The following is a 27,659-nucleotide window of genomic DNA, read 5'->3' on the forward strand; positions in this document are numbered from 1 at the left end:
CAACAAGTGGAACTCCAAAAGCTGATAGACAACGTCAATTTTGCCAATCATGGCTATCTTTAGTCTTCCAGGTATCTATTTGCGCCACAGCACTCGGGCTTATCATCAATCAATGCATTGCCACTGTGGAAATATTCAGCATTTTAAACTTCGCAACGTGTGGAAGACTGGAATCAGGGAATGCCTGGACCATGGGCACTGATAATTTATCCTTGAGCATTCATTTGGCCTGGGCTCCTTCTATATTGAACATTGGCTCACTGCATATCAATGTTTAGCGTTCACAGGCGATTTCCAAGATCTGAATTTCCCGGCAGAGAATTCATGGAGTTTTTGATCTAATCGAGATTCACCATCACTAACGTTGATTCGCGACTCTTATCTCTCTTCATCATATCACTGCTAAGGACTGAACCTGCTTTAATTTCACATTGGCTCGGGGTCAGTGCGGCTCAATAGGACTTCGGCCCGTCTCCCTTTCACAACCCATCAGTGCCGAGAACAGAAGAGGGAATTTTGCTGACATGTTATGTTCTGAAACAGTTATAAACTCTCCAGTATATTTCACTGTGTCTTCAGCACTGTGAGATCGAGCCTGGTGTGCAATCTTTGTGTCTTTATGAACACTTCAGCAGAATATTAAATGAAAATATGGAACTACAATTGCTGATTGACACTGTACGGTTTGCCAACATTTAAGTGCAGTGTGAGAACAATCAAAATGATCATTATTCTTCCATGTACGTTCATGCGCGGCATCACCCAAACAAACCGAGCTGATCACAGCCCGGCGATCAGTCAATTCATTGCCAGTGCGGAAAAATGCAAATTTTCAACTTAGCAACGTGCACAATACCGGAATCAGAGAGTGCCTGGATCGTGGGCAATGATAAGTTAACATGAGCATAAAGATTTTCAATATCATTATACATTACATGAACACATCCGGAGCTCATTGCTCCGAAATGAGGACTGAGTGTGAGGGGCAATTCCTTCCGGGGTTTAAGTTTTCTTTCAAAAAGGTGTGAGAAAGTTTTGCTTCATTTTCTTTCGGGCCGAAATAGCTCAGTTGGGAGAGCGTTAGACTGAAGATCTAAAGGTCCTTGGTTCAATCCCGGGTTTCAGCAATATCTGGTGATTTTGCGTTTCCTTCATTTTAAGGGGAGAAGCTGGTTTGATATCGAGACAGTGCTTGAGGGATGGGCTGTTCAGCGGTTGCGTGATACTAATTTTCGACATGATTTTTTTTAGATTCAGTGCTCTTTTTCTGTTACTTTCTATTTATACTCTGCCCAGTTTTGTATATGAAGAGTGAACAATGTTTTAGCGATGCGTTGTGTTCAATTCTTATGCAGTAACTCTATCACCCAGTGTGTGCCGGATACAAAATCATCTCAGGCTGGGCTTTCACGCAGCCCTGGGGCATTTTGTTGCCGGTTAAATCGGTCGTTTAGGGCATGGTATTAATAAAGCCAAGAGCGCGGGCCCGATCCCCATATGGGCCATCCCAATTTTTCATAATTTTTATTCGGTTAGTAGTAACTTTTACAATCAAATCTTCATAACTAAACAAATCCACACGGAATCCCAAGGGATGGCAATTATTTGGAATAACAGCCATTGCTTCTTTGCCGACGGTGTGCAGAGCACAACATTCTGTTTATACGTGTTTCTTGCTTTGCTGATAACCGCTGAACTGGAGACCTGTTCCCGTCAATGGTTATAAGCATAACAGACATTTAGAACGGTTCTGTCGCCCGGAGATGGGCAAAAGGCTGCAGTTCAGGACAAAAGCACCAAATGAAATGTTCACACGGTACCGAGAGTGAAAATTCCCGGAAAAAGGAGAGAATGAAATGGATTTCAGTGGAAGCCTAGACGCACTTAACGCTGTGATTGCGCGGACATGTCTTTGGTGTTCTCCACAAAAACTGCCATTTGCTGCGAACAGATTTCCCTGGTGCGAATGTGATGAGAATTTCGAAACAGCAAGGAGGAAAGACTGGGTTGGTCTGCTTGCTGGCACAGACATTTGCAGCAGCTTCCCTGCTGGTCTAGTGGTTAGGATTCGGCGCTTTCACCGCCGCGGCCCGGGTTCGATTCCCGGTCAGGGAACATTATATTTGCGGTGCTTCGAAATGCAATGCTGTTCCTGAAGAAGCTTGCAGCTCACCTCGCTGTTGTTGCCCCAACCATCAGCAGCGTGTCATGATACAACAGACACTTCTGTTTTAAAATCTGCACGAAATGACATGATCTCGCTCAACAAGTGGAACTCCAAAAGCTGATAGACAACGTAAATTTTGCCAATCATGGCTATCTTTAGTCTTCCAGGTACCTATTTGCGCCACAGCACTCGGGCTTATCATCAATCAATGCATTGCCACTGTGGAAATATTCAGCATTTTAAACTTCGCAACGTGTGGAAGACTGGAATCAGGGAATGCCTGGACCATGGGCACTGATAATTTATCCTTGAGCATTCATTTGGCCTGGGCTCCTTCTATATTGAACATTGGCTCACTGCATATCAATGTTTAGCGTTCACAGGCGATTTCCAAGATCTGAATTTCCCGGCAGAGAATTCATGGAGTTTTTGATCTAATCGAGATTCACCATCACTAACGTTGATTCGCGACTCTTATCTCTCTTCATCATATCACTGCTAAGGACTGAACCTGCTTTAATTTCACATTGGCTCGGGGTCAGTGCGGCTCAATAGGACTTCGGCCCGTCTCCCTTTCACAACCCATCAGTGCCGAGAACAGAAGAGGGAATTTTGCTGACATGTTATGTTCTGAAACAGTTATAAACTCTCCAGTATATTTCACTGTGTCTTCAGCACTGTGAGATCTAGGCTGGTGTGCAATCTTTGTGTCTTTATGAACACTTCAGCAGAATATTAAATGAACATATGGAACTACAATTGCTGATTGACACTGTACGGTTTGCCAACATTTAAGTGCAGTGTGAGAACAATCAAAATGATCATTATTCTTCCATGTACGTTCATGCGCGGCATCACCCGAACAAACCGAGCTGATCACAGCCCGGCGATCAGTCAATTCATTGCCAGTGCGGAAAAATGCAAATTTTCAACTTAGCAACGTGCACAATACCGGAATCAGAGAGTGCCTGGATCGTGGGCAATGATAAGTTAACATGAGCATAAAGATTTTCAATATCATTATACATTACATGAACACATCCGGAGCTCATTGCTCCGAAATGAGGACTGAGTGTGCGGGGCAATTCCTTCCGGGGTTTAAGTTTTCTTTCAAAAAGGTGTGAGAAAGTTTTGCTTCATTTTCTTTCGGGCCGAAATAGCTCAGTTGGGAGAGCGTTAGACTGAAGATCTAAAGGTCCTTGGTTCAATCCCGGGTTTCGGCAATATCTGGTGATTTTGCGTTTCCTTCATTTTAAGGGGAGAAGCTGGTTTGATATCGAGACAGTGCTTGAGGGATGGGCTGTTCAGCGGTTGCGTGATACTAATTTTCGACATGATTTTTTTTAGATTCAGTGCTCTTTTTCTGTTACTTTCTATTTATACTCTGCCCAGTTTTGTATATGAAGAGTGAACAATGTTTTAGCGATGCGTTGTGTTCAATTCTTATGCAGTAACTCTATCACCCAGTGTGTGCCGGATACAAAATCATCTCAGGCTGGGCTTTCACGCAGCCCTGGGGCATTTTGTTGCCGGTTAAATCGGTCGTTTAGGGCATGGTATTAATAAAGCCAAGAGCGCGGGCCCGATCCCCATATGGGCCATCCCAATTTTTCATAATTTTTATTCGGTTAGTAGTAACTTTTACAATCAAATCTTCATAACTAAACAAATCCACACGGAATCCCAAGGGATGGCAATTATTTGGAATAACAGCCATTGCTTCTTTGCCGACGGTGTGCAGAGCACAACTTTCTGTTTATACGTGTTTCTTGCTTTGCTGATAACCGCTGAACTGGAGACCTGTTCCCGTCAATGGTTATAAGCAGAACAGACATTTAGAACGGTTCTGTCGCCCGGAGATGGGCAAAAGGCTGCAGTTCAGGACAAAAGCACCAAATGAAATGTTCACACGGTACCGAGAGTGAAAATTCCCGGAAAAAGGAGAGAATGAAATGGATTTCAGTGGAAGCCTAGACGCACTTAACGCTGTGATTGCGCGGACATGTCTTTGGTGTTCTCCACAAAAACTGCCATTTGCTGCGAACAGATTTCCCTGGCGCGAATGTGATGAGAATTTCGAAACAGCAAGGAGGAAAGACTGGGTTGGTCTGCTTGCTGGCACAGACATTTGCAGCAGCTTCCCTGCTGGTCTAGTGGTTAGGATTCGGCGCTTTCACCGCCGCGGCCCGGGTTCGATTCCCGGTCAGGGAACATTGTATTTGCGGTGCTTCGAAATGCAATGCTGTTCCTGAAGAAGCTTGCAGCTCACCTCGCTGTTGTTGCCCCAACCATCAGCAGCGTGTCACGATAAAACAGACACTTCTGTTTTAAAATCTGCACGAAATGACATGATCTCGCTCAACAAGTGGAACTCCAAAAGCTGATAGACAACGTAAATTTTGCCAATCATGGCTATCTTTAGTCTTCCAGGTACCTATTTGCGCCACAGCACTCGGGCTTATCATCAATCAATGCATTGCCACTGTGGAAATATTCAGCATTTTAATCTTCGCAACGTGTGGAAGACTGGAATCAGGGAATGCCTGGACCATGGGCACTGATAATTTATCCTTGAGCATTCATTTGGCCTGGGCTCCTTCTATATTGAACATTGGCTCACTGCATATCAATGTTTAGCGTTCACAGGCGATTTCCAAGATCTGAATTTCACGGCAGAGAAATCATGGAGTTTTTGATCTAATCGAGATTCACCATCACTAACGTTGATTCGCGACTCTTATCTCTCTTCATCATATCACTGCTAAGGACTGAACCTGCTTTAATTTCACATTGGCTCGGGGTCAGTGCGGCTCAATAGGACTTCGGCCCGTCTCCCTTTCACAACCCATCAGTGCCGAGAACAGAAGAGGGAATTTTGCTGACATGTTATGTTCTGAAACAGTTATAAACTCTCCAGTATATTTCACTGTGTCTTCAGCACTGTGAGATCGAGCCTGGTGTGCAATCTTTGTGTCTTTATGAACACTTCAGCAGAATATTAAATGAACATATGGAACTACAATTGCTGATTGACACTGTACGGTTTGCCAACATTTAAGTGCAGTGTGAGAACAATCAAAATGATCATTATTCTTCCATGTACGTTCATCCGCGGCATCACCCAAACAAACCGAGCTGATCACAGCCCGGCGATCAGTCAATTCATTGCCAGTGCGGAAAAATGCAAATTTTCAACTTAGCAACGTGCACAATACCGGAATCAGAGAGTGCCTGGATCGTGGGCAATGATAAGTTAACATGAGCATAAAGATTTTCAATATCATTATACATTACATGAACACATCCGGAGCTCATTGCTCCGAAATGAGGACTGAGTGTGCGGGGCAATTCCTTCCGGGGTTTAAGTTTTCTTTCAAAAAGGTGTGAGAAAGTTTTGCTTCATTTTCTTTCGGGCCGAAATAGCTCAGTTGGGAGAGCGTTAGACTGAAGATCTAAAGGTCCTTGGTTCAATCCCGGGTTTCGGCAATATCTGGTGATTTTGCGTTTCCTTCATTTTAAGGGGAGAAGCTGGTTTGATATCGAGACAGTGCTTGAGGGATGGGCTGTTCAGCGGTTGCGTGATACTAATTTTCGACATGATTTTTTTTAGATTCAGTGCTCTTTTTCTGTTACTTTCTATTTATACTCTGCCCAGTTTTGTATATGAAGAGTGAACAATGTTTTAGCGATGCGTTGTGTTCAATTCTTATGCAGTAACTCTATCACCTAGTGTGTGCCGGATACAAAATCATCTCAGGCTGGGCTTTCACGCAGCCCTGGGGCATTTTGTTGCCGGTTAAATCGGTCGTTTAGGGCATGGTATTAATAAAGCCAAGAGCGCGGGCCCGATCCCCATATGGGCCATCCCAATTTTTAATAATTTTTATTCAGTTAGTAGTAACTTTTACAATCAAATCTTCATAACTAAACAAATCCACACGGAATCCCAAGGGATGGCAATTATTTGGAATAACAGCCATTGCTTCTTTGCCGACGGTGTGCAGAGCACAACTTTCTGTTTATACGTGTTTCTTGCTTTGCTGATAACCGCTGAACTGGAGACCTGTTCCCGTCAATGGTTATAAGCAGAACAGACATTTAGAACGGTTCTGTCGCCCGGAGATGGGCAAAAGGCTGCAGTTCAGGACAAAAGCACCAAATGAAATGTTCACACGGTACCGAGAGTGAAAATTCCCGGAAAAAGGAGAGAATGAAATGGATTTCAGTGGAAGCCTAGACGCACTTAACGCTGTGATTGCGCGGACATGTCTTTGGTGTTCTCCACAAAAACTGCCATTTGCTGCGAACAGATTTCCCTGGCGCGAATGTGATGAGAATTTCGAAACAGCAAGGAGGAAAGACTGGGTTGGTCTGCTTGCTGGCACAGACATTTGCAGCAGCTTCCCTGCTGGTCTAGTGGTTAGGATTCGGCGCTTTCACCGCCGCGGCCCGGGTTCGATTCCCGGTCAGGGAACATTGTATTTGCGGGGCTTCGAAATGCAATGCTGTTCCTGAAGAAGCTTGCAGCTCACCTCGCTGTTGTTGCCCCAACCATCAGCAGCGTGTCATGATACAACAGACACTTCTGTTTTAAAATCTGCACGAAATGACATGATCTCGCTCAACAAGTGGAACTCCAAAAGCTGATAGACAACGTAAATTTTGCCAATCATGGCTATCTTTAGTCTTCCAGGTACCTATTTGCGCCACAGCACTCGGGCTTATCATCAATCAATGCATTGCCACTGTGGAAATATTCAGCATTTTAAACTTTGCAACGTGTGGAAGACTGGAATCAGGGAATGACTGGACCATGGGCACTGATAATTTATCCTTGAGCATTCATTTGGCCTGGGCTCCTTCTATATTGAACATTGGCTCACTGCATATCAATGTTTAGCGTTCACAGGCGATTTCCAAGATCTGAATTTCCCGGCAGAGAATTCATGGAGTTTTTGATCTAATCGAGATTCACCATCACTAACGTTGATTCGCGACTCTTATCTCTCTTCATCATATCACTTCTAAGGACTGAACCTGCTTTAATTTCACATTGGGTCGGGGTCAGTGCGGCTCAATAGGACTTCGGCCCGTCTCCCTTTCACAACCCATCAGTGCCGAGAACAGAAGAGGGAATTTTGCTGACATGTTATGTTCTGAAACAGTTATAAACTCTCCAGTATTTCACTGTGTCTTCAGCACTGTGAGATCTAGGCTGCTGTGCAATCTTTGTGTCTTTATGAACACTTCAGCAGAATATTAAATGAACATATGGAACTACAATTGCTGATTGACACTGTACGGTTTGCCAACATTTAAGTGCAGTGTGAGAACAATCAAAATGATCATTATTCTTCCATGTACGTTCATGCGCGGCATCACCCGAACAAACCGAGCTGATCACAGCCCGGCGATCAGTCAATTCATTGCCAGTGCGGAAAAATGCAAATTTTCAACTTAGCAACGTGCACAATACCGGAATCAGAGAGTGCCTGGATCGTGGGCAATGATAAGTTAACATGAGCATAAAGATTTTCAATATCATTATACATTACATGAACACATCCGGAGCTCATTGCCCCGAAATGAGGACTGAGTGTGCGGGGCAATTCCTTCCGGGGTTTAAGTTTTCTTTCAAAAAGGTGTGAGAAAGTTTTGCTTCGTTTTCTGTCTGGTCGAAATAGCTCAGTTGCGAGAGCGTTAGAGTGAAGATCTAAACGTCCCTGGTTCAATCCCGGGTTTCGGCAATATCTGGTGATTTTGCGTTTCCTTCATTTTAAGGGGAGAAGCTGGTTTGATATCGAGACAGTGCTTGAGGGATGGGCTGTTCAGCGGTTGCGTGATACTAATTTTCGACATGATTTGTTTTTAGATTCAGCGCTCTTTTTCTGTTACTTTCTATTTATACTCTGCCCAGTTTTGTATATGAAGAGTGAACAATGTTTTAGCGATGCGATGTGTTCAATTCTTATGCAGTAACTCTACCACCCAGTGTGTGCCGGATGCAAAATCATCTCAGGCTGGGCTTTCACGCAGCCCTGGCGCATTTTGTTGCCGGTTAAATCGGTCGTTTAGGGCATGGTATTAATAAAGCCAAGAGCGCGGGCCCGATCCCCATATGGGCCATCCCAATTTTTCATAATTTTTATTCGGTTAGTAGTAACTTTTACAATCAAATCTTCATAACGAAACAAATCCACACGGAATCCCAAGGGATGGCAATTATTTGGAATAACAGCCATTGCTTCTTTGCCGACGGTGTGCAGAGCACAACTTTCTGTTTATACGTGTTTCTTGCTTTGCTGATAACCGCTGAACTGGAGACCTGTTCCCGTCAATGGTTATAAGCAGAACAGACATTTAGAACGGTTCTGTCGCCCGGAGATGGGCAAAAGGCTGCAGTTCAGGACAAAAGCACCAAATGAAATGTTCACACGGTACCGAGAGTGAAAATTCCCGGAAAAAGGAGAGAATGAAATGGATTTCAGTGGAAGCCTAGACGCACTTAACGCTGTGATTGCGCGGACATGTCTTTGGAGTTCTCCACAAAAACTGCCATTTGCTGCGAACAGATTTCCCTGGCGCGAATGTGATGAGAATTTCGAAACAGCAAGGAGGAAAGACTGGGTTGGTCTGCTTGCTTGCACAGACTTTTGCAGCAGCTTCCCTGCTGGTCTAGTGGTTAGTATTCGGCGCTTTCACCGCCGCGGCCCGGGTTCGATTCCCGGTCAGGGAACATTGTATTTGCGGTGCTTCGAAATGCAATGCTGTTCCTGAAGAAGCTTGCAGCTCACCTCGCTGTTGTTGCCCCAACCATCAGCAGCGTGTCATGATACAACAGACACTTCTGTTTTAAAATCTGCACGAAATGACATGATCTCGCTCAACAAGTGGAACTCCAAAAGCTGATAGACAACGTAAATTTTGCCAATCATGGCTATCTTTAGTCTTCCAGGTACCTATTTGCGCCACAGCACTCGGGCTTATCATCAATCAATGCATTGCCACTGTGGAAATATTCAGCATTTTAAACTTCGCAACGTGTGGAAGACTGGAATCAGGGAATGCCTGGACCATGGGCACTGATAATTTATCCTTGAGCATTCATTTGGCCTGGGCTCCTTCTATATTGAACATTGGCTCACTGCATATCAATGTTTAGCGTTCACAGGCGATTTCCAAGATCTGAATTTCCCGGCAGAGAATTCATGGAGTTTTTGATCTAATCGAGATTCACCATCACTAACGTTGATTCGCGACTCTTATCTCTCTTCATCATATCACTGCTAAGGACTGAACCTGCTTTAATTTCACATTGGCTCGGGGTCAGTGCGGCTCAATAGGACTTCGGCCCGTCTCCCTTTCACAACCCATCAGTGCCGAGAACAGAAGAGGGAATTTTGCTGACATGTTATGTTCTGAAACAGTTATAAACTCTCCAGTATATTTCACTGTGTCTTCAGCACTGTGAGATCGAGCCTGGTGTGCAATCTTTGTGTCTTTATGAACACTTCAGCAGAATATTAAATGAACATATGGAACTACAATTGCTGATTGACACTGTACGGTTTGCCAACATTTAAGTGCAGTGTGAGAACAATCAAAATGATCATTATTCTTCCATGTACGTTCATGCGCGGCATCACCCAAACAAACCGAGCTGATCACAGCCCGGCGATCAGTCAATTCATTGCCAGTGCGGAAAAATGCAAATTTTCAACTTAGCAACGTGCACAATACCGGAATCAGAGAGTGCCTGGATCGTGGGCAATGATAAGTTAACATGAGCATAAAGATTTTCAATATCATTATACATTACATGAACACATCCGGAGCTCATTGCTCCGAAATGAGGACTGAGTGTGCGGGGCAATTCCTTCCGGGGTTTAAGTTTTCTTTCAAAAAGGTGTGAGAAAGTTTTGCTTCATTTTCTTTCGGGCCGAAATAGCTCAGTTGGGAGAGCGTTAGACTGAAGATCTAAAGGTCCTTGGTTCAATCCCGGGTTTCGGCAATATCTGGTGATTTTGCGTTTCCTTCATTTTAAGGGGAGAAGCTGGTTTGATATCGAGACAGTGCTTGAGGGATGGGCTGTTCAGCGGTTGCGTGATACTAATTTTCGACATGATTTTTTTTAGATTCAGTGCTCTTTTTCTGTTACTTTCTATTTATACTCTGCCCAGTTTTGTATATGAAGAGTGAACAATGTTTTAGCGATGCGTTGTGTTCAATTCTTATGCAGTAACTCTATCACCCAGTGTGTGCCGGATACAAAATCATCTCAGGCTGGGCTTTCACGCAGCCCTGGGGCATTTTGTTGCCGGTTAAATCGGTCGTTTAGGGCATGGTATTAATAAAGCCAAGAGCGCGGGCCCGATCCCCATATGGGCCATCCCAATTTTTCATAATTTTTATTCGGTTAGTAGTAACTTTTACAATCAAATCTTCATAACTAAACAAATCCACACGGAATCCCAAGGGATGGCAATTATTTGGAATAACAGCCATTGCTTCTTTGCCGACGGTGTGCAGAGCACAACATTCTGTTTATACGTGTTTCTTGCTTTGCTGATAACCGCTGAACTGGAGACCTGTTCCCGTCAATGGTTATAAGCATAACAGACATTTAGAACGGTTCTGTCGCCCGGAGATGGGCAAAAGGCTGCAGTTCAGGACAAAAGCACCAAATGAAATGTTCACACGGTACCGAGAGTGAAAATTCCCGGAAAAAGGAGAGAATGAAATGGATTTCAGTGGAAGCCTAGACGCACTTAACGCTGTGATTGCGCGGACATGTCTTTGGTGTTCTCCACAAAAACTGCCATTTGCTGCGAACAGATTTCCCTGGCGCGAATGTGATGAGAATTTCGAAACAGCAAGGAGGAAAGACTGGGTTGGTCTGCTTGCTGGCACAGACATTTGCAGCAGCTTCCCTGCTGGTCTAGTGGTTAGGATTCGGCGCTTTCACCGCCGCGGCCCGGGTTCGATTCCCGGTCAGGGAACATTGTATTTGCGGGGCTTCGAAATGCAATGCTGTTCCTGAAGAAGCTTGCAGCTCACCTCGCTGTTGTTGCCCCAACCATCAGCAGCGTGTCATGATACAACAGACACTTCTGTTTTAAAATCTGCACGAAATGACATGATCTCGCTCAACAAGTGGAACTCCAAAAGCTGATAGACAACGTAAATTTTGCCAATCATGGCTATCTTTAGTCTTCCAGGTACCTATTTGCGCCACAGCACTCGGGCTTATCATCAATCAATGCATTGCCACTGTGGAAATATTCAGCATTTTAAACTTTGCAACGTGTGGAAGACTGGAATCAGGGAATGACTGGACCATGGGCACTGATAATTTATCCTTGAGCATTCATTTGGCCTGGGCTCCTTCTATATTGAACATTGGCTCACTGCATATCAATGTTTAGCGTTCACAGGCGATTTCCAAGATCTGAATTTCCCGGCAGAGAATTCATGGAGTTTTTGATCTAATCGAGATTCACCATCACTAACGTTGATTCGCGACTCTTATCTCTCTTCATCATATCACTTCTAAGGACTGAACCTGCTTTAATTTCACATTGGGTCGGGGTCAGTGCGGCTCAATAGGACTTCGGCCCGTCTCCCTTTCACAACCCATCAGTGCCGAGAACAGAAGAGGGAATTTTGCTGACATGTTATGTTCTGAAACAGTTATAAACTCTCCAGTATTTCACTGTGTCTTCAGCACTGTGAGATCTAGGCTGCTGTGCAATCTTTGTGTCTTTATGAACACTTCAGCAGAATATTAAATGAACATATGGAACTACAATTGCTGATTGACACTGTACGGTTTGCCAACATTTAAGTGCAGTGTGAGAACAATCAAAATGATCATTATTCTTCCATGTACGTTCATGCGCGGCATCACCCGAACAAACCGAGCTGATCACAGCCCGGCGATCAGTCAATTCATTGCCAGTGCGGAAAAATGCAAATTTTCAACTTAGCAACGTGCACAATACCGGAATCAGAGAGTGCCTGGATCGTGGGCAATGATAAGTTAACATGAGCATAAAGATTTTCAATATCATTATACATTACATGAACACATCCGGAGCTCATTGCCCCGAAATGAGGACTGAGTGTGCGGGGCAATTCCTTCCGTGGTTTAAGTTTTCTTTCAAAAAGGTGTGAGAAAGTTTTGCTTCGTTTTCTGTCGGGCCGAAATAGCTCAGTTGCGAGAGCGTTAGAGTGAAGATCTAAACGTCCCTGGTTCAATCCCGGGTTTTGGCAATATCTGGTGATTTTGCGTTTCCTTCATTTTAAGGGGAGAAGCTGGTTTGATATCGAGACAGTGCTTGAGGGATGGGCTGTTCAGCGGTTGCGTGATACTAATTTTCGACATGATTTGTTTTTAGATTCAGCGCTCTTTTTCTGTTACTTTCTATTTATACTCTGCCCAGTTTTGTATATGAAGAGTGAACAATGTTTTAGCGATGCGATGTGTTCAATTCTTATGCAGTAACTCTATCACCCAGTGTGTGCCGGATACAAAATCATCTCAGGCTGGGCTTTCACGCAGCCCTGGGGCATTTTGTTGCCGGTTAAATCGGTCGTTTAGGGCGTGGTATTAATAAAGCCAAGAGCGCGGGCCCGATCCCCATATGGGCCATCCCAATTTTTCATAATTTTTATTCGGTTAGTAGTAACTTTTACAATCAAATCTTCATAACGAAACAAATCCACACGGAATCCCAAGGGATGGCAATTATTTGGAATAACAGCCATTGCTTCTTTGGCGACGGTGTGCAGAGCACAACTTTCTGTTTATACGTGTTTCTTGCTTTGCTGATAACCGCTGAACTGGAGACCTGTTCCCGTCAATGTTTATAAGCAGAACAGACATTTAGAACGGTTCTGTCGCCCGGAGATGGGCAAAAGGCTGCAGTTCAGGACAAAAGCACCAAATGAAATGTTCACACGGTACCGAGAGTGAAAATTCCCGGAAAAAGGAGAGAATGAAATGGATTTCAGTGGAAGCCTAGCCGCACTTAACGCTGTGATTGCGCGGACATGACTTTGGTGTTCTCCACAAAAACTGCCATTTGCTGCGAACAGATTTCCCTGGCGCGAATGTGATGAGAATTTCGAAACAGCAAGGAGGAAAGACTGGGTTGGTCTGCTTGCTGGCACAGACATTTGCAGCAGCTTCCCTGGTGGTCTAGTGGTTAGGATTCGGCGCTTTCACCGCCGCGGCCAGGGTTCGATTCCCGGTCAGAGAACATTGTATTTGCGATGCTTCGAAATGCAATGCTGTTCCTGAAGAGCTTGCAGCTCACCTCGCTGTTGTTGCCCCAACCATCAGCAGCGTGTCATGATGCAACAGACACTTCTGTTTTAAAATCTGCACCAAATGACAAGATCTCGCTCAACAAGTGGAACTCCAATTGCTGATAGACAACGTAAATTTTGCCAATCATGGCTATCTTTAGTCTTCCAGGTACCTATTTGCGCCACAGCACTCGGGCTTATCATCAATCAATGCATTGCCACTGTGGAAATATTCAGCATTTTAAACTTCGCAACGTGTGGAAGACTGGAATCAGGGAATGCCTGGACCATGGGCACTGATAATTTATCCTTGAGCATTCATTTGGCCTGGGCTCCTTCTATATTGAACATTGGCTGACTGCATATCAATGTTTAGCGTTCACAGGCGATTTCCAAGATCTGAATTTCCCGGCAGAGAATTCATGGAGTTTTTGATCTAACCGAGATTCACCATCACTAACGTTGATTCGCGACTCTTATCTCTCTTCATCATATCACTGCTAAGGACTGAACCTGCTTTAATTTCACTTTGGCTCGGGGTCAGTGCGGCTCAATAGGACTTCGGCCCGTCTCCCTTTCACAACCCATCAGTGCCGAGAACAGAAGAGGGAATTTTGCTGACATGTTATGTTCTGAAACAGTTATAAACTCTCCAGTATATTTCACTGTGTCTTCAGCACTGTGAGATCTAGCCTGGTGTGCAATCGTTGTGTCTTTATGAACACTTCAGCAGAATATTAAATGAACATATGGAACTACAATTGCTGATTGACACTGTATGGTTTGCCAACATTTAAGTGCAGTGGGAGAACAATCAAAATGATCATTATTCTTCCATGTACGTTCATGCGCGGCATCACCCTAACAAACCGAGCTGATCACAGCCCGGCGATCAGTCAATTCATTGCCAGTGCGGAAAAATGCAAATTTTCAACTTAGCAACGTGCACAATACCGGAATCAGAGAGTGCCTGGATCGTGGGCAATGATAAGTTAACATGAGCATAAAGATTTTCAATATCATTATACATTACATGAACACATCCGGAGCTCATTGCCCCGAAATGAGGACTGAGTGTGCGGGGCAATTCCTTCCGGGGTTTAAGTTTTCTTTCAAAAAGGTGTGAGAAGGTTTTGCTTCGTTTTCTGTCGGGCCGAAATAGCTCAGTTGGGAGAGCGTTAGACTGAAGATCTAAAGATCCCTGGTTCAATCCCGGGTTCCGGCAATATCTGGTGATATTGCGTTTCCTTCATTTTAAGGGGAGAAGCAGGTTTGATATCGAGACAGTGCTTGAGGGATGGGCTGTTCAGCGGTTGCGTGATACTAATTTTCGACATGATTTTTTTTAGATTCAGCGCTCTTTTTCTGTTACTTTCTATTTATACTCTGCCCAGTTTTGTATAGGAAGAGTGAACAATGTTTTAGCGATGCGATGTGTTCAATTCTTATGCAGTAACTCTATCACCCAGTGTGTGCCGGATACAAAATCATCTCAGGCTGGGCTTTCACGCAGCCCTGGGGCATTTTGTTGCCGGTTAAATCGGTCGTTTAGGGCGCGGGCCCGATCCCCATATGGGCCATCCCAATTTTTCATAATTTTTATTCGGTTAGTAGTAACTTTTACAATCAAATCTTCATAACGAAACAAATCCACACGGAATCCCAAGGGATGGCAATTATTTGGAATAACAGTCATTGCTTCTTTGTTGACGGTGTGCAGAGCACAACTTTCTGTTTATACGTGTTTCTTGCTTTGCTGATAACCGCTGAACTGGAGACCTGTTCCCGTCAATGGTTATAAGCAGAACAGACATTTAGAACGGTTCTGTCGCCCGGAGATGGGCAAAAGGCTGCAGTTCAGGACAAAAGCACCAAATGAAATGTTCACACGGTAGCGAGAGTGAAAATTCCCGGAAAAAGGAGAGAATGAAATGGATTTCAGTGGAAGCCTAGGCGCACTTAACGCTGTGATTGCGCGGACATGTCTTTGGTGTTCTCCACAAAAACTGCCATTTGCTGCGAACAGATTTCCCTGGCGCGAATGTGATGAGAATTTCGAAACAGCAAGGAGGAAAGACTGGGTTGGTCTGCTTGCTGGCACAGACATTTGCAGCAGCTTCCCTGGTGGTCTAGTTGTTATGATTCGGCGCTTTCACCGCCGCGGCCCGGGTTCGATTCCCGGTCAGGGAACATTGTATTTGCGGTGCTTCGAAATGCAATGCTGTTCCTGAAGAAGCTTGCAGCTCACCTCGCTGTTGTTGCCCCAACCATCAGCAGCGTGTCATGACACAACAGACACTTCTGTTTTAAAATCTGCACTAAATGACAAGATCTCGCTCAACAAGTGGAACTCCAATTGCTGATAGACAACGTAAATTTTGCCAATCATGGCTATCTTTAGTCTTCCAGGTACCTATTTGCGCCACCGCACTCGGGCTTATCATCAATCAATGCATTGCCACTGTGGAAATATTCAGCATTTTAAACTTCGCAACGTGTGGAAGACTGGAATCAGGGAATGCCTGGACCATGGGCACTGATAATTTATCCTTGAGCATTCATTTGGCCTGGGCTCCTTTATATTGAACATTGGCTCACTGCATATCAATGTTTAGCGTTCACAGGCGATTTCCAAGATCTGAATTTCCCGGCAGAGAATTCATGGAGTTTTTGAACTAATCGAGATTCACCATCACTAACGTTGATTCGCGACTCTTATCTCTCTTCATCATATCACTGCTAAGGACTGAACCTGCTTTAATTTTACATTGGGTCGGGGTCAGTGCGGCTCAATAGGACTTCGGCCCGTCTCCCTTTCACAACCCATCAGTGCCGAGAGCAGAAGAGGGAATTTTGCTGACATGTTATGTTCTGAAACAGTTATAAACTCTCCAGTATTTCACTGTGTCTTCAGCACTGTGAGATCTAGGCTGCTGTGCAATCTTTGTGTCTTTATGAACACTTCAGCAGAATATTAAATGAACATATGGAACTACAATTGCTGATTGACACTGTACGGTTTGCCAACATTTAAGTGCAGTGTGAGAACAATCAAAATGATCATTATTCTTCCATGTACGTTCATGCGCGGCATCACCCGAACAAACCGAGCTGATCAAAGCCCGGCGATCAGTCAATTCATTGCCAGTGCGGAAAAATGCAAATTTTCAACTTAGCAACGTGCACAATACCGGAATCAGAGAGTGCCTGGATCGTGGGCAATGATAAGTTAACATGAGCATAAAGATTTTCAATATCATTATACATTACATGAACACATCCGGAGCTCATTGCCCCGAAATGAGGACTGAGTGTGCGGGGCAATTCCTTCCGGGGTTTAAGTTTTCTTTCAAAAAGGTGTGAGAAAGTTTTGCTTCGTTTTCTGTCGGGCCGAAATAGCTCAGTTGCGAGAGCGTTAGAGTGAAGATCTAAACGTCCCTGGTTCAATCCCGGGTTTCGGCAATATCTGGTGATTTTGCGTTTCCTTCATTTTAAGGGGAGAAGCTGGTTTGATATCGAGACAGTGCTTGAGGGATGGGCTGTTCAGCGGTTGCGTGATACTAATTTTCGACATGATTTGTTTTTAGATTCAGCGCTCTTTTTCTGTTACTTTCTATTTATACTCTGCCCAGTTTTGTATATGAAGAGTGAACAATGTTTTAGCGATGCGATGTGTTCAATTCTTATGCAGTAACTCTACCACCCAGTGTGTGCCGGATACAAAATCATCTCAGGCTGGGCTTTCACGCAGCCCTGGCGCATTTTGTTGCCGGTTAAATCGGTCGTTTAGGGCATGGTATTAATAAAGCCAAGAGCGCGGGCCCGATCCCCATATGGGCCATCCCAATTTTTCATAATTTTTATTCGGTTAGTAGTAACTTTTACAATCAAATCTTCATAACGAAACAAATCCACACGGAATCCCAAGGGATGGCAATTATTTGGAATAAAATCCATTGCTTCTTTGCCGACGGTGTGCAGAGCACAACTTTCTGTTTATACGTGTTTCTTGCTTTGCTGATAACCGCTGAACTGGAGACCTGTTCCCGTCAATGGTTATAAGCAGAACAGACATTTAGAACGGTTCTGTCGCCCGGAGATGGGCAAAAGGCTGCAGTTCAGGACAAAAGCACCAAATGAAATGTTCACACGGTACCGAGAGTGAAAATTCCCGGAAAAAGGAGAGAATGAAATGGATTTCAGTGGAAGCCTAGGCGCACTTAACGCTGTGATTGCGCGGACATGTCTTTGGTGTTCTCCACAAAAACTGCCATTTGCTGCGAACAGATTTCCCTGGCGCGAATGTGATGAGAATTTCGAAACAGCAAGGAGGAAAGACTGGGTTGGTCTGCTTGCTGGCACAGCCATTTGCAGCAGCTTCCCTGGTGGTCTAGTGGTTAGGATTCGGCGCTTCACCGCCGCGGCCAGGGTTCGATTCCCGGTCAGGGAACATTGTATTTGCGATGCTTCGAAATGCAATGCTGTTCCTGAAGAAGCTTGCAGCTCACCTCGCTGTTGTTGCCCCAACCATCAGCAGCGTGTCATGATACAACAGACACTTCTGTTTTAAAATCTGCACTAAATGACAAGATCTCGCTCAACAAGTGGAACTCCAATTGCTGATAGACAACGTAAATTTTGCCAATCATGGCTATCTTTAGTCTTCCAGGTACCTATTTGCGCCACAGCACTCGGGCTTATCATCAATCAATGCATTGCCACTGTGGAAATATTCAGCATTTTAAACTTCGCAACGTGTGGAAGACTGGAATCAGGGAATGCCTGGACCATGGGCACTGATAATTTATCCTTGAGCATTCATTTGGCCTGGGCTCCTTCTATATTGAACATTGGGTGACTGCATATCAATGTTTAGCGTTCACAGGCGATTTCCAAGATCTGAATTTCCCGGCAGAGAATTCATGGAGTTTTTGATCTAACCGAGATTCACCATCACTAACGTTGATTCGCGACTCTTATCTCTCTTCATCATATCACTGCTAAGGACTGAACCTGCTTTAATTTCACTTTGGCTCGGGGTCAGTGCGGCTCAATAGGACTTCGGCCCGTCTCCCATTCACAACCCATCAGTGCCGAGAACAGAAGAGGGAATTTTGCTGACATGTTATGTTCTGAAACAGTTATAAACTCTCCAGTATATTTCACTGTGTCTTCAGCACTGTGAGATCTAGCCTGGTGTGCAATCTTTGTGTCTTTATGAACACTTCAGCAGAATATTAAATGAACATATGGAACTACAATTGCTGATTGACACTGTACGGTTTGCCAACATTTAAGTGCAGTGGGAGAACAATCAAAATGATCATTATTCTTCCATGTACGTTCATGCGCGGCATCACCCTAACAAACCGAGCTGATCACAGCCCGGCGATCAGTCAATTCATTGCCAGTGCGGAAAAATGCAAATTTTCAACTTAGCAACGTGCACAATACCGGAATCAGAGAGTGCCTGGATCGTGGGCAATGATAAGTTAACATGAGCATAAAGATTTTCAATATCATTATACATTACATGAACACATCCGGAGCTCATTGCCCCGAAATGAGGACTGAGTGTGCGGGGCAATTCCTTCCGGGGTTTAAGTTTTCTTTCAAAAAGGTGTGAGAAGGTTTTGCTTCGTTTTCTGTCGGGCCGAAATAGCTCAGTTGGGAGAGCGTTAGACTGAAGATCTAAAGATCCCTGGTTCAATCCCGGGTTCCGGCAATATCTGGTGATGTTGCGTTTCCTTCATTTTAAGGGGAGAAGCAGGTTTGATATCGAGACAGTGCTTGAGGGATGGGCTGTTCAGCGGTTGCGTGATACTAATTTTCGACATGATTTTTTTTAGATTCAGTGCTCTTTTTCTGTTACTTTCTATTTATACTCTGCCCAGTTTTGTATATGAAGAGTGAACAATGTTTTAGCGATGCGATGTGTTCAATTCTTATGCAGTAACTCTATCACCCAGTGTGTGCCGGATACAAAATCATCTCAGGCTGGGCTTTCACGCAGCCCTGGGGCATTTTGTTGCCGGTTAAATCGGTCGTTTAGGGCGTGGTATTAATAAAGCCAAGAGCGCGGGCCCGATCCCCATATGGGCCATCCCAATTTTTCATAATTTTTATTCGGTTAGTAGTAACTTTTACAATTAAATCTTCATAACGAAACAAATCCACACGGAATCCCAAGGGATGGCAATTATTTGGAATAACAGCCATTGCTTCTTTGGCGACGGTGTGCAGAGCACAACTTTCTGTTTATACGTGTTTCTTGCTTTGCTGATAACCGCTGAACTGGAGACCTGTTCCCGTCAATGTTTATAAGCAGAACAGACATTTAGAACGGTTCTGTCGCCCGGAGATGGGCAAAAGGCTGCAGTTCAGGACAAAAGCACCAAATGAAATGTTCACACGGTACCGAGAGTGAAAATTCCCGGAAAAAGGAGAGAATGAAATGGATTTCAGTGGAAGCCTAGCCGCACTTAACGCTGTGATTGCGCGGACATGACTTTGGTGTTCTCCACAAAAACTGCCATTTGCTGCGAACAGATTTCCCTGGCGCGAATGTGATGAGAATTTCGAAACAGCAAGGAGGAAAGACTGGGTTGGTCTGCTTGCTGGCACAGACATTTGCAGCAGCTTCCCTGGTGGTCTAGGGGTTAGGATTCGGCGCTTTCACCGCCGCGGCCAGGGTTCGATTCCCGGTCAGAGAACATTGTATTTGCGATGCTTCGAAATGCAATGCTGTTCCTGAAGAGCTTGCAGCTCACCTCGCTGTTGTTGCCCCAACCATCAGCAGCGTGTCATGATGCAACAGACACTTCTGTTTTAAAATCTGCACCAAATGACAAGATCTCGCTCAACAAGTGGAACTCCAATTGCTGATAGACAACGTAAATTTTGCCAATCATGGCTATCTTTAGTCTTCCAGGTACCTATTTGCGCCACAGCACTCGGGCTTATCATCAATCAATGCATTGCCACTGTGGAAATATTCAGCATTTTAAACTTCGCAACGTGTGGAAGACTGGAATCAGGGAATGCCTGGACCATGGGCACTGATAATTTATCCTTGAGCATTCATTTGGCCTGGGCTCCTTCTATATTGAACATTGGCTGACTGCATATCAATGTTTAGCGTTCACAGGCGATTTCCAAGATCTGAATTTCCCGGCAGAGAATTCATGGAGTTTTTGATCTAACCGAGATTCACCATCACTAACGTTGATTCGCGACACTTATCTCTCTTCATCATATCACTGCTAAGGACTGAACCTGCTTTAATTTCACTTTGGCTCGGGGTCAGTGCGGCTCAATAGGACTTCGGCCCGTCTCCCTTTCACAACCCATCAGTGCCGAGAACAGAAGAGGGAATTTTGCTGACATGTTATGTTCTGAAACAGTTATAAACTCTCCAGTATATTTCACTGTGTCTTCAGCACTGTGAGATCTAGCCTGGTGTGCAATCTTTGTGTCTTTATGAACACTTCATCAGAATATTAAATGAACATATGGAACTACAATTGCTGATTGACAATGTATGGTTTGCCAACATTTAAGTGCAGTGGGAGAACAATCAAAATGATCATTATTCTTCCATGTACGTTCATGCGCGGCATCACCCTAACAAACCGAGCTGATCACAGCCCGGCGATCAGTCAATTCATTGCCAGTGCGGAAAAATGCAAATTTTCAACTTAGCAACGTGCACAATACCAGAATCAGAGAGTGCCTGGATCGTGGGCAATGATAAGTTAACATGAGCATAAAGATTTTCAATATCATTATACATTACATGAACACATCCGGAGCTCATTGCCCCGAAATGAGGACTGAGTGTGCGGGGCAATTCCTTTTGGGGGTTTAAGTTTTCTTTCAAAAAGGTGTGAGGAAGTTTTGCTTCGTTTTCTGTCGGGCCGAAATAGCTCAGTTGGGAGAGCGTTAGACTGAAGACCTAAAGGTCCCTGGTTCAATCCCGGGTTTCGGCGATATGTGGTGATTTTGCGTTTCCTTCATTTTAAGGGGAGAAGCTGGTTTGATATCGAGACAGTGCTTGAGGGATGGGCTGTTCAGCGGTTGCGTGATACTAATTTTCGACATGATTTTTTTTAGATTCAGCGCTCTTTTTCTGTTACTTTCTATTTATACTCTGCCCAGTTTTGTATAGGAAGAGTGAACAATGTTTTAGCGATGCGATGTGTTCAATTCTTATGCAGTAACTCTATCACCCAGTGTGTGCCGGATACAAAATCATCTCAGGCTGGGCTTTCACGCAGCCCTGGGGCATTTTGTTGCCGGTTAAATCGGTCGTTTAGGGCGCGGGCCCGATCCCCATATGGGCCATCCCAATTTTTCATAATTTTTATTCGGTTAGTAGTAACTTTTACAATCAAATCTTCATAACGAAACAAATCCACACGGAATCCCAAGGGATGGCAATTATTTGGAATAACAGTCATTGCTTCTTTGTTGACGGTGTGCAGAGCACAACTTTCTGTTTATACGTGTTTCTTGCTTTGCTGATAACCGCTGAACTGGAGACCTGTTCCCGTCAATGGTTATAAGCAGAACAGACATTTAGAACGGTTCTGTCGCCCGGAGATGGGCAAAAGGCTGCAGTTCAGGACAAAAGCACCAAATGAAATGTTCACACGGTAGCGAGAGTGAAAATTCCCGGAAAAAGGAGAGAATGAAATGGATTTCAGTGGAAGCCTAGGCGCACTTAACGCTGTGATTGCGCGGACATGTCTTTGGTGTTCTCCACAAAAACTGCCATTTGCTGCGAACAGATTTCCCTGGCGCGAATGTGATGAGAATTTCGAAACAGCAAGGAGGAAAGACTGGGTTGGTCTGCTTGCTGGCACAGACATTTGCAGCAGCTTCCCTGCTGGTCTAGTTGTTATGATTCGGCGCTTTCACCGCCGCGGCCCGGGTTCGATTCCCGGTCAGGGAACATTGTATTTGCGGTGCTTCGAAATGCAATGCTGTTCCTGAAGAAGCTTGCAGCTCACCTCGCTGTTGTTGCCCCAACCATCAGCAGCGTGTCATGACACAACAGACACTTCTGTTTTAAAATCTGCACTAAATGACAAGATCTCGCTCAACAAGTGGAACTCCAATTGCTGATAGACAACGTAAATTTTGCCAATCATGGCTATCTTTAGTCTTCCAGGTACCTATTTGCGCCACCGCACTCGGGCTTATCATCAATCAATGCATTGCCACTGTGGAAATATTCAGCATTTTAAACTTCGCAACGTGTGGAAGACTGGAATCAGGGAATGCCTGGACCATGGGCACTGATAATTTATCCTTGAGCATTCATTTGGCCTGGGCTCCTTTATATTGAACATTGGCTCACTGCATATCAATGTTTAGCGTTCACAGGCGATTTCCAAGATCTGAATTTCCCGGCAGAGAATTCATGGAGTTTTTGATCTAACCGAGATTCACCATCACTAACGTTGATTCGCGACTCTTATCTCTCTTCATCATATCACTGCTAAGGACTGAACCTGCTTTAATTTCACTTTGGCTCGGGGTCAGTGCGGCGCAATAGGACTTCGGCCCGTCTCCCTTTCACAACCCATCAGTGCCGAGAACAGAAGAGGGAATTTTGCTGACATGTTATGTTCTGAAACAGTTATAAACTCTCCAGTATATTTCACTGTGTCTTCAGCACTGTGAGATCTAGCCTGGTGTGCAATCTTTGTATCTTTATGAACACTTCAGCAGAATATTAAATGAACATATGGAACTACAATTGCTGATTGACACTGTACGGTTTGCCAACATTTAAGTGCATTGTGAGAAAAATCAAAATGATCATTATTCTTCCATGTACGTTCGTGCGCGGCATCACCCTAACAAACCGAGCTGATCACAGCCCGGCGATCAGTCAATTCATTGCCAGTGCGGAAAAATGCAAATTTTCAACTTAGCAACGTGCACAATAGCGGAATCAGAGAGTGCCTGGATCGCGGGCAATGATAAGTTAACATGAGCATAAAGATTTTCAATATCATTATACATTACATGAACACATCCGGAGCTCATTGCCCCGAAATGAGGACTGAGTGTGCGGGGCAATTCCTTCCGGGGTTTAAGTTTTCTTTCAAAAAGGTGTGAGAAAGTTTTGCTTCGTTTTCTGTCGGGCCGAAATAGCTCAGTTGGGAGAGCGTTAGACTGAAGATCTAAAGGTCCCTGGTTCAATCCCGGGTTTCGGCAATATCTGGTGATTTTGCGTTTCCTTCATTTTAAGGGGAGAAGCTGGTTTGATATCGAGACAGTGCTTGAGGGATGGGCTGTTCAGCGGTTGCGTGATACTAATTTTCGACATGATTTTTTTAGATTCAGTGCTCTTTTTCTGTTACTTTCTATTTATACTCTGCCCAGTTTTCTATATGAAGAGTGAACAATGTTTTAGCGATGCGATGTGTTCAATTCTTATGCAGTAACTCTATCACCCAGTGTGTGCCGGATACAAAATCATCTCAGGCTGGGCTTTCACGCAGCCCTGGGGCATTTTGTTGCCGGTTAAATCGGTCGTTTAGGGCGTGGTATTAATAAAGCCAAGAGCGCGGGCCCGATCCCCATATGGGCCATCCCAATTTTTCATAATTTTTATTCGGTTAGTAGTAACTTTTACAATCAAATCTTCATAACGAAACAAATCCACACGGAATCCCAAGGGATGGCAATTATTTGGAATAACAGCCATTGCTTCTTTGCCGACGGTGTGCAGAGCACAACTTTCTGTTTATACGTGTTTCTTGCTTTGCTGATAACCGCTGAACTGGAGACCTGTTCCCGTCAATGGTTATAAGCAGAACAGACATTTAGAACGGTTCTGTCGCCCGGAGATGGGCAAAAGGCTGCAGTTCAGGACAAAAGCAACAAATGAAATGTTCACACGGTACCGAGAGTGAAAATTCCCGGAAAAAGGAGAGAATGAAATGGATTTCAGTGGAAGCCTAGGCGCACTTAACGCTGTGATTGCGCGGACATGTCTTTGGTGTTCTCCACAAAAACTGCCATTTGCTGCGAACAGATTTCCCTGGCGCGAATGTGATGAGAATTTCGAAACAGCAAGGAGGAAAGACTGGGTAGGTCTGCTTGCTGGCACAGACATTTGCAGCAGCTTCCCTGGTGGTCTAGTGGTTAGGATTCGGCGCTTTCACCGCCGCGGCCCGGGTTCGATTCCCGGTCAGGGAACATTGTATTTGCGGTGCTTCGAATTGCAATGCTGTTCCTGAAGAAGCTTGCAGCTCACCTCGCTGTTGTTGCCCCAACCATCAGCAGCGTGTCATGACACAACAGACACTTCTGTTTTAAAATCTGCACTAAATGACAAGATCTCGCTCAACAAGTGGAACTCCAATTGCTGATAGACAACGTAAATTTTGCCAATCATGGCTATCTTTAGTCTTCCAGGTACCTATTTGCGCCACAGCACTCGGGCTTATCATCAATCAATGCATTGCCACTGTGGAAATATTCAGCATTTTAAACTTCGCAACGTGTGGAAGACTGGAATCAGGGAATGCCTGGACCATGGGCACTGATAATTTATCCTTGAGCATTCATTTGGCCTGGGCTCCTTTATATTGAACATTGGCTCACTGCATATCAATGTTTAGCGTTCACAGGCGATTTCCAAGATCTGAATTTCCCGGCAGAGAATTCATGGAGTTTTTGATCTAACCGAGATTCACCATCACTAACGTTGATTCGCGACTCTTATCTCTCTTCATCATATCACTGCTAAGGACTGAACCTGCTTTAATTTCACTTTGGCTCGGGGTCAGTGCGGCTCAATAGGACTTCGGCCCGTCTCCCTTTCACAACCCATCAGTGCCGAGAACAGAAGAGGGAATTTTGCTGACATGTTATGTTCTGAAACAGTTATAAACTCTCCAGTATATTTCACTGTGTCTTCAGCACTGTGAGATCTAGCCTGGTGTGCAATCTTTGTGTCTTTATGAACACTTCATCAGAATATTAAATGAACATATGGAACTACAATTGCTGATTGACAATGTATGGTTTGCCAACATTTAAGTGCAGTGGGAGAACAATCAAAATGATCATTATTCTTCCATGTACGTTCATGCGCGGCATCACCCTAACAAACCGAGCTGATCACAGCCCGGCGATCAGTCAATTCATTGCCAGTGCGGAAAAATGCAAATTTTCAACTTAGCAACGTGCACAATACCAGAATCAGAGAGTGCCTGGATCGTGGGCAATGATAAGTTAACATGAGCATAAAGATTTTCAATATCATTATACATTACATGAACACATCCGGAGCTCATTGCCCCGAAATGAGGACTGAGTGTGCGGGGCAATTCCTTTTGGGGGTTTAAGTTTTCTTTCAAAAAGGTGTGAGGAAGTTTTGCTTCGTTTTCTGTCGGGCCGAAATAGCTCAGTTGGGAGAGCGTTAGACTGAAGACCTAAAGGTCCCTGGTTCAATCCCGGGTTTCGGCGATATGTGGTGATTTTGCGTTTCCTTCATTTTAAGGGGAGAAGCTGGTTTGATATCGAGACAGTGCTTGAGGGATGGGCTGTTCAGCGGTTGCGTGATACTAATTTTCGACATGATTTTTTTTAGATTCAGCGCTCTTTTTCTGTTACTTTCTATTTATACTCTGCCCAGTTTTGTATAGGAAGAGTGAACAATGTTTTAGCGATGCGATGTGTTCAATTCTTATGCAGTAACTCTATCACCCAGTGTGTGCCGGATACAAAATCATCTCAGGCTGGGCTTTCACGCAGCCCTGGGGCATTTTGTTGCCGGTTAAATCGGTCGTTTAGGGCGCGGGCCCGATCCCCATATGGGCCATCCCAATTTTTCATAATTTTTATTCGGTTAGTAGTAACTTTTACAATCAAATCTTCATAACGAAACAAATCCACACGGAATCCCAAGGGATGGCAATTATTTGGAATAACAGTCATTGCTTCTTTGTTGACGGTGTGCAGAGCACAACTTTCTGTTTATACGTGTTTCTTGCTTTGCTGATAACCGCTGAACTGGAGACCTGTTCCCGTCAATGGTTATAAGCAGAACAGACATTTAGAACGGTTCTGTCGCCCGGAGATGGGCAAAAGGCTGCAGTTCAGGACAAAAGCACCAAATGAAATGTTCACACGGTAGCGAGAGTGAAAATTCCCGGAAAAAGGAGAGAATGAAATGGATTTCAGTGGAAGCCTAGGCGCACTTAACGCTGTGATTGCGCGGACATGTCTTTGGTGTTCTCCACAAAAACTGCCATTTGCTGCGAACAGATTTCCCTGGCGCGAATGTGATGAGAATTTCGAAACAGCAAGGAGGAAAGACTGGGTTGGTCTGCTTGCTGGCACAGACATTTGCAGCAGCTTCCCTGCTGGTCTAGTTGTTATGATTCGGCGCTTTCACCGCCGCGGCCCGGGTTCGATTCCCGGTCAGGGAACATTGTATTTGCGGTGCTTCGAAATGCAATGCTGTTCCTGAAGAAGCTTGCAGCTCACCTCGCTGTTGTTGCCCCAACCATCAGCAGCGTGTCATGACACAACAGACACTTCTGTTTTAAAATCTGCACTAAATGACAAGATCTCGCTCAACAAGTGGAACTCCAATTGCTGATAGACAACGTAAATTTTGCCAATCATGGCTATCTTTAGTCTTCCAGGTACCTATTTGCGCCACCGCACTCGGGCTTATCATCAATCAATGCATTGCCACTGTGGAAATATTCAGCATTTTAAACTTCGCAACGTGTGGAAGACTGGAATCAGGGAATGCCTGGACCATGGGCACTGATAATTTATCCTTGAGCATTCATTTGGCCTGGGCTCCTTTATATTGAACATTGGCTCACTGCATATCAATGTTTAGCGTTCACAGGCGATTTCCAAGATCTGAATTTCCCGGCAGAGAATTCATGGAGTTTTTGATCTAACCGAGATTCACCATCACTAACGTTGATTCGCGACTCTTATCTCTCTTCATCATATCACTGCTAAGGACTGAACCTGCTTTAATTTCACTTTGGCTCGGGGTCAGTGCGGCGCAATAGGACTTCGGCCCGTCTCCCTTTCACAACCCATCAGTGCCGAGAACAGAAGAGGGAATTTTGCTGACATGTTATGTTCTGAAACAGTTATAAACTCTCCAGTATATTTCACTGTGTCTTCAGCA

The 27,659-nt window shown here is 44.5% G+C and overlaps 1 protein-coding gene and 22 non-coding genes across 23 annotated transcripts in view; 22 read left to right on the forward strand and 1 right to left on the reverse strand.

Annotated features, from left to right (window-relative positions):
- LOC139257944 (zinc finger protein 850-like) overlaps positions 1–27,659 on the reverse strand; it is a gene marked incomplete at its 5' end in the record, with an annotated part of 812,458 nt that overhangs the window by 160,260 nt on the left and 624,539 nt on the right. The window lies entirely within an intron of this gene.
- trnaf-gaa (transfer RNA phenylalanine (anticodon GAA)) lies at positions 1,055–1,127 on the forward strand. The gene has a single exon. It is a non-coding gene; the product is annotated as a tRNA-Phe (tRNA).
- trnae-uuc (transfer RNA glutamic acid (anticodon UUC)) lies at positions 2,044–2,115 on the forward strand. The gene has a single exon. It is a non-coding gene; the product is annotated as a tRNA-Glu (tRNA).
- Positions 3,318–3,390, forward strand: trnaf-gaa (transfer RNA phenylalanine (anticodon GAA)). The gene has a single exon. It is a non-coding gene; the product is annotated as a tRNA-Phe (tRNA).
- Positions 4,307–4,378, forward strand: trnae-uuc (transfer RNA glutamic acid (anticodon UUC)). Its single transcript has one exon. It is a non-coding gene; the product is annotated as a tRNA-Glu (tRNA).
- Positions 5,581–5,653, forward strand: trnaf-gaa (transfer RNA phenylalanine (anticodon GAA)). The gene has a single exon. It is a non-coding gene; the product is annotated as a tRNA-Phe (tRNA).
- trnae-uuc (transfer RNA glutamic acid (anticodon UUC)) lies at positions 6,570–6,641 on the forward strand. Its single transcript has one exon. It is a non-coding gene; the product is annotated as a tRNA-Glu (tRNA).
- trnaf-gaa (transfer RNA phenylalanine (anticodon GAA)) lies at positions 7,842–7,914 on the forward strand. Its single transcript has one exon. It is a non-coding gene; the product is annotated as a tRNA-Phe (tRNA).
- trnae-uuc (transfer RNA glutamic acid (anticodon UUC)) lies at positions 8,832–8,903 on the forward strand. Its single transcript has one exon. It is a non-coding gene; the product is annotated as a tRNA-Glu (tRNA).
- trnaf-gaa (transfer RNA phenylalanine (anticodon GAA)) lies at positions 10,106–10,178 on the forward strand. The gene has a single exon. It is a non-coding gene; the product is annotated as a tRNA-Phe (tRNA).
- Positions 11,095–11,166, forward strand: trnae-uuc (transfer RNA glutamic acid (anticodon UUC)). Its single transcript has one exon. It is a non-coding gene; the product is annotated as a tRNA-Glu (tRNA).
- Positions 12,367–12,439, forward strand: trnaf-gaa (transfer RNA phenylalanine (anticodon GAA)). The gene has a single exon. It is a non-coding gene; the product is annotated as a tRNA-Phe (tRNA).
- trnae-uuc (transfer RNA glutamic acid (anticodon UUC)) lies at positions 13,357–13,428 on the forward strand. Its single transcript has one exon. It is a non-coding gene; the product is annotated as a tRNA-Glu (tRNA).
- On the forward strand, positions 14,630–14,702 carry trnaf-gaa (transfer RNA phenylalanine (anticodon GAA)). The gene has a single exon. It is a non-coding gene; the product is annotated as a tRNA-Phe (tRNA).
- On the forward strand, positions 15,596–15,667 carry trnae-uuc (transfer RNA glutamic acid (anticodon UUC)). The gene has a single exon. It is a non-coding gene; the product is annotated as a tRNA-Glu (tRNA).
- trnaf-gaa (transfer RNA phenylalanine (anticodon GAA)) lies at positions 16,867–16,939 on the forward strand. Its single transcript has one exon. It is a non-coding gene; the product is annotated as a tRNA-Phe (tRNA).
- On the forward strand, positions 19,130–19,202 carry trnaf-gaa (transfer RNA phenylalanine (anticodon GAA)). Its single transcript has one exon. It is a non-coding gene; the product is annotated as a tRNA-Phe (tRNA).
- Positions 21,393–21,465, forward strand: trnaf-gaa (transfer RNA phenylalanine (anticodon GAA)). Its single transcript has one exon. It is a non-coding gene; the product is annotated as a tRNA-Phe (tRNA).
- Positions 22,359–22,430, forward strand: trnae-uuc (transfer RNA glutamic acid (anticodon UUC)). Its single transcript has one exon. It is a non-coding gene; the product is annotated as a tRNA-Glu (tRNA).
- On the forward strand, positions 23,632–23,704 carry trnaf-gaa (transfer RNA phenylalanine (anticodon GAA)). The gene has a single exon. It is a non-coding gene; the product is annotated as a tRNA-Phe (tRNA).
- Positions 24,620–24,691, forward strand: trnae-uuc (transfer RNA glutamic acid (anticodon UUC)). The gene has a single exon. It is a non-coding gene; the product is annotated as a tRNA-Glu (tRNA).
- On the forward strand, positions 25,894–25,966 carry trnaf-gaa (transfer RNA phenylalanine (anticodon GAA)). The gene has a single exon. It is a non-coding gene; the product is annotated as a tRNA-Phe (tRNA).
- trnae-uuc (transfer RNA glutamic acid (anticodon UUC)) lies at positions 26,860–26,931 on the forward strand. The gene has a single exon. It is a non-coding gene; the product is annotated as a tRNA-Glu (tRNA).

Source organism: Pristiophorus japonicus, unplaced genomic scaffold, assembly GCF_044704955.1.
Source record: "Pristiophorus japonicus isolate sPriJap1 unplaced genomic scaffold, sPriJap1.hap1 HAP1_SCAFFOLD_94, whole genome shotgun sequence".
Taxonomy (NCBI): Eukaryota; Metazoa; Chordata; class Chondrichthyes; family Pristiophoridae; genus Pristiophorus; species Pristiophorus japonicus.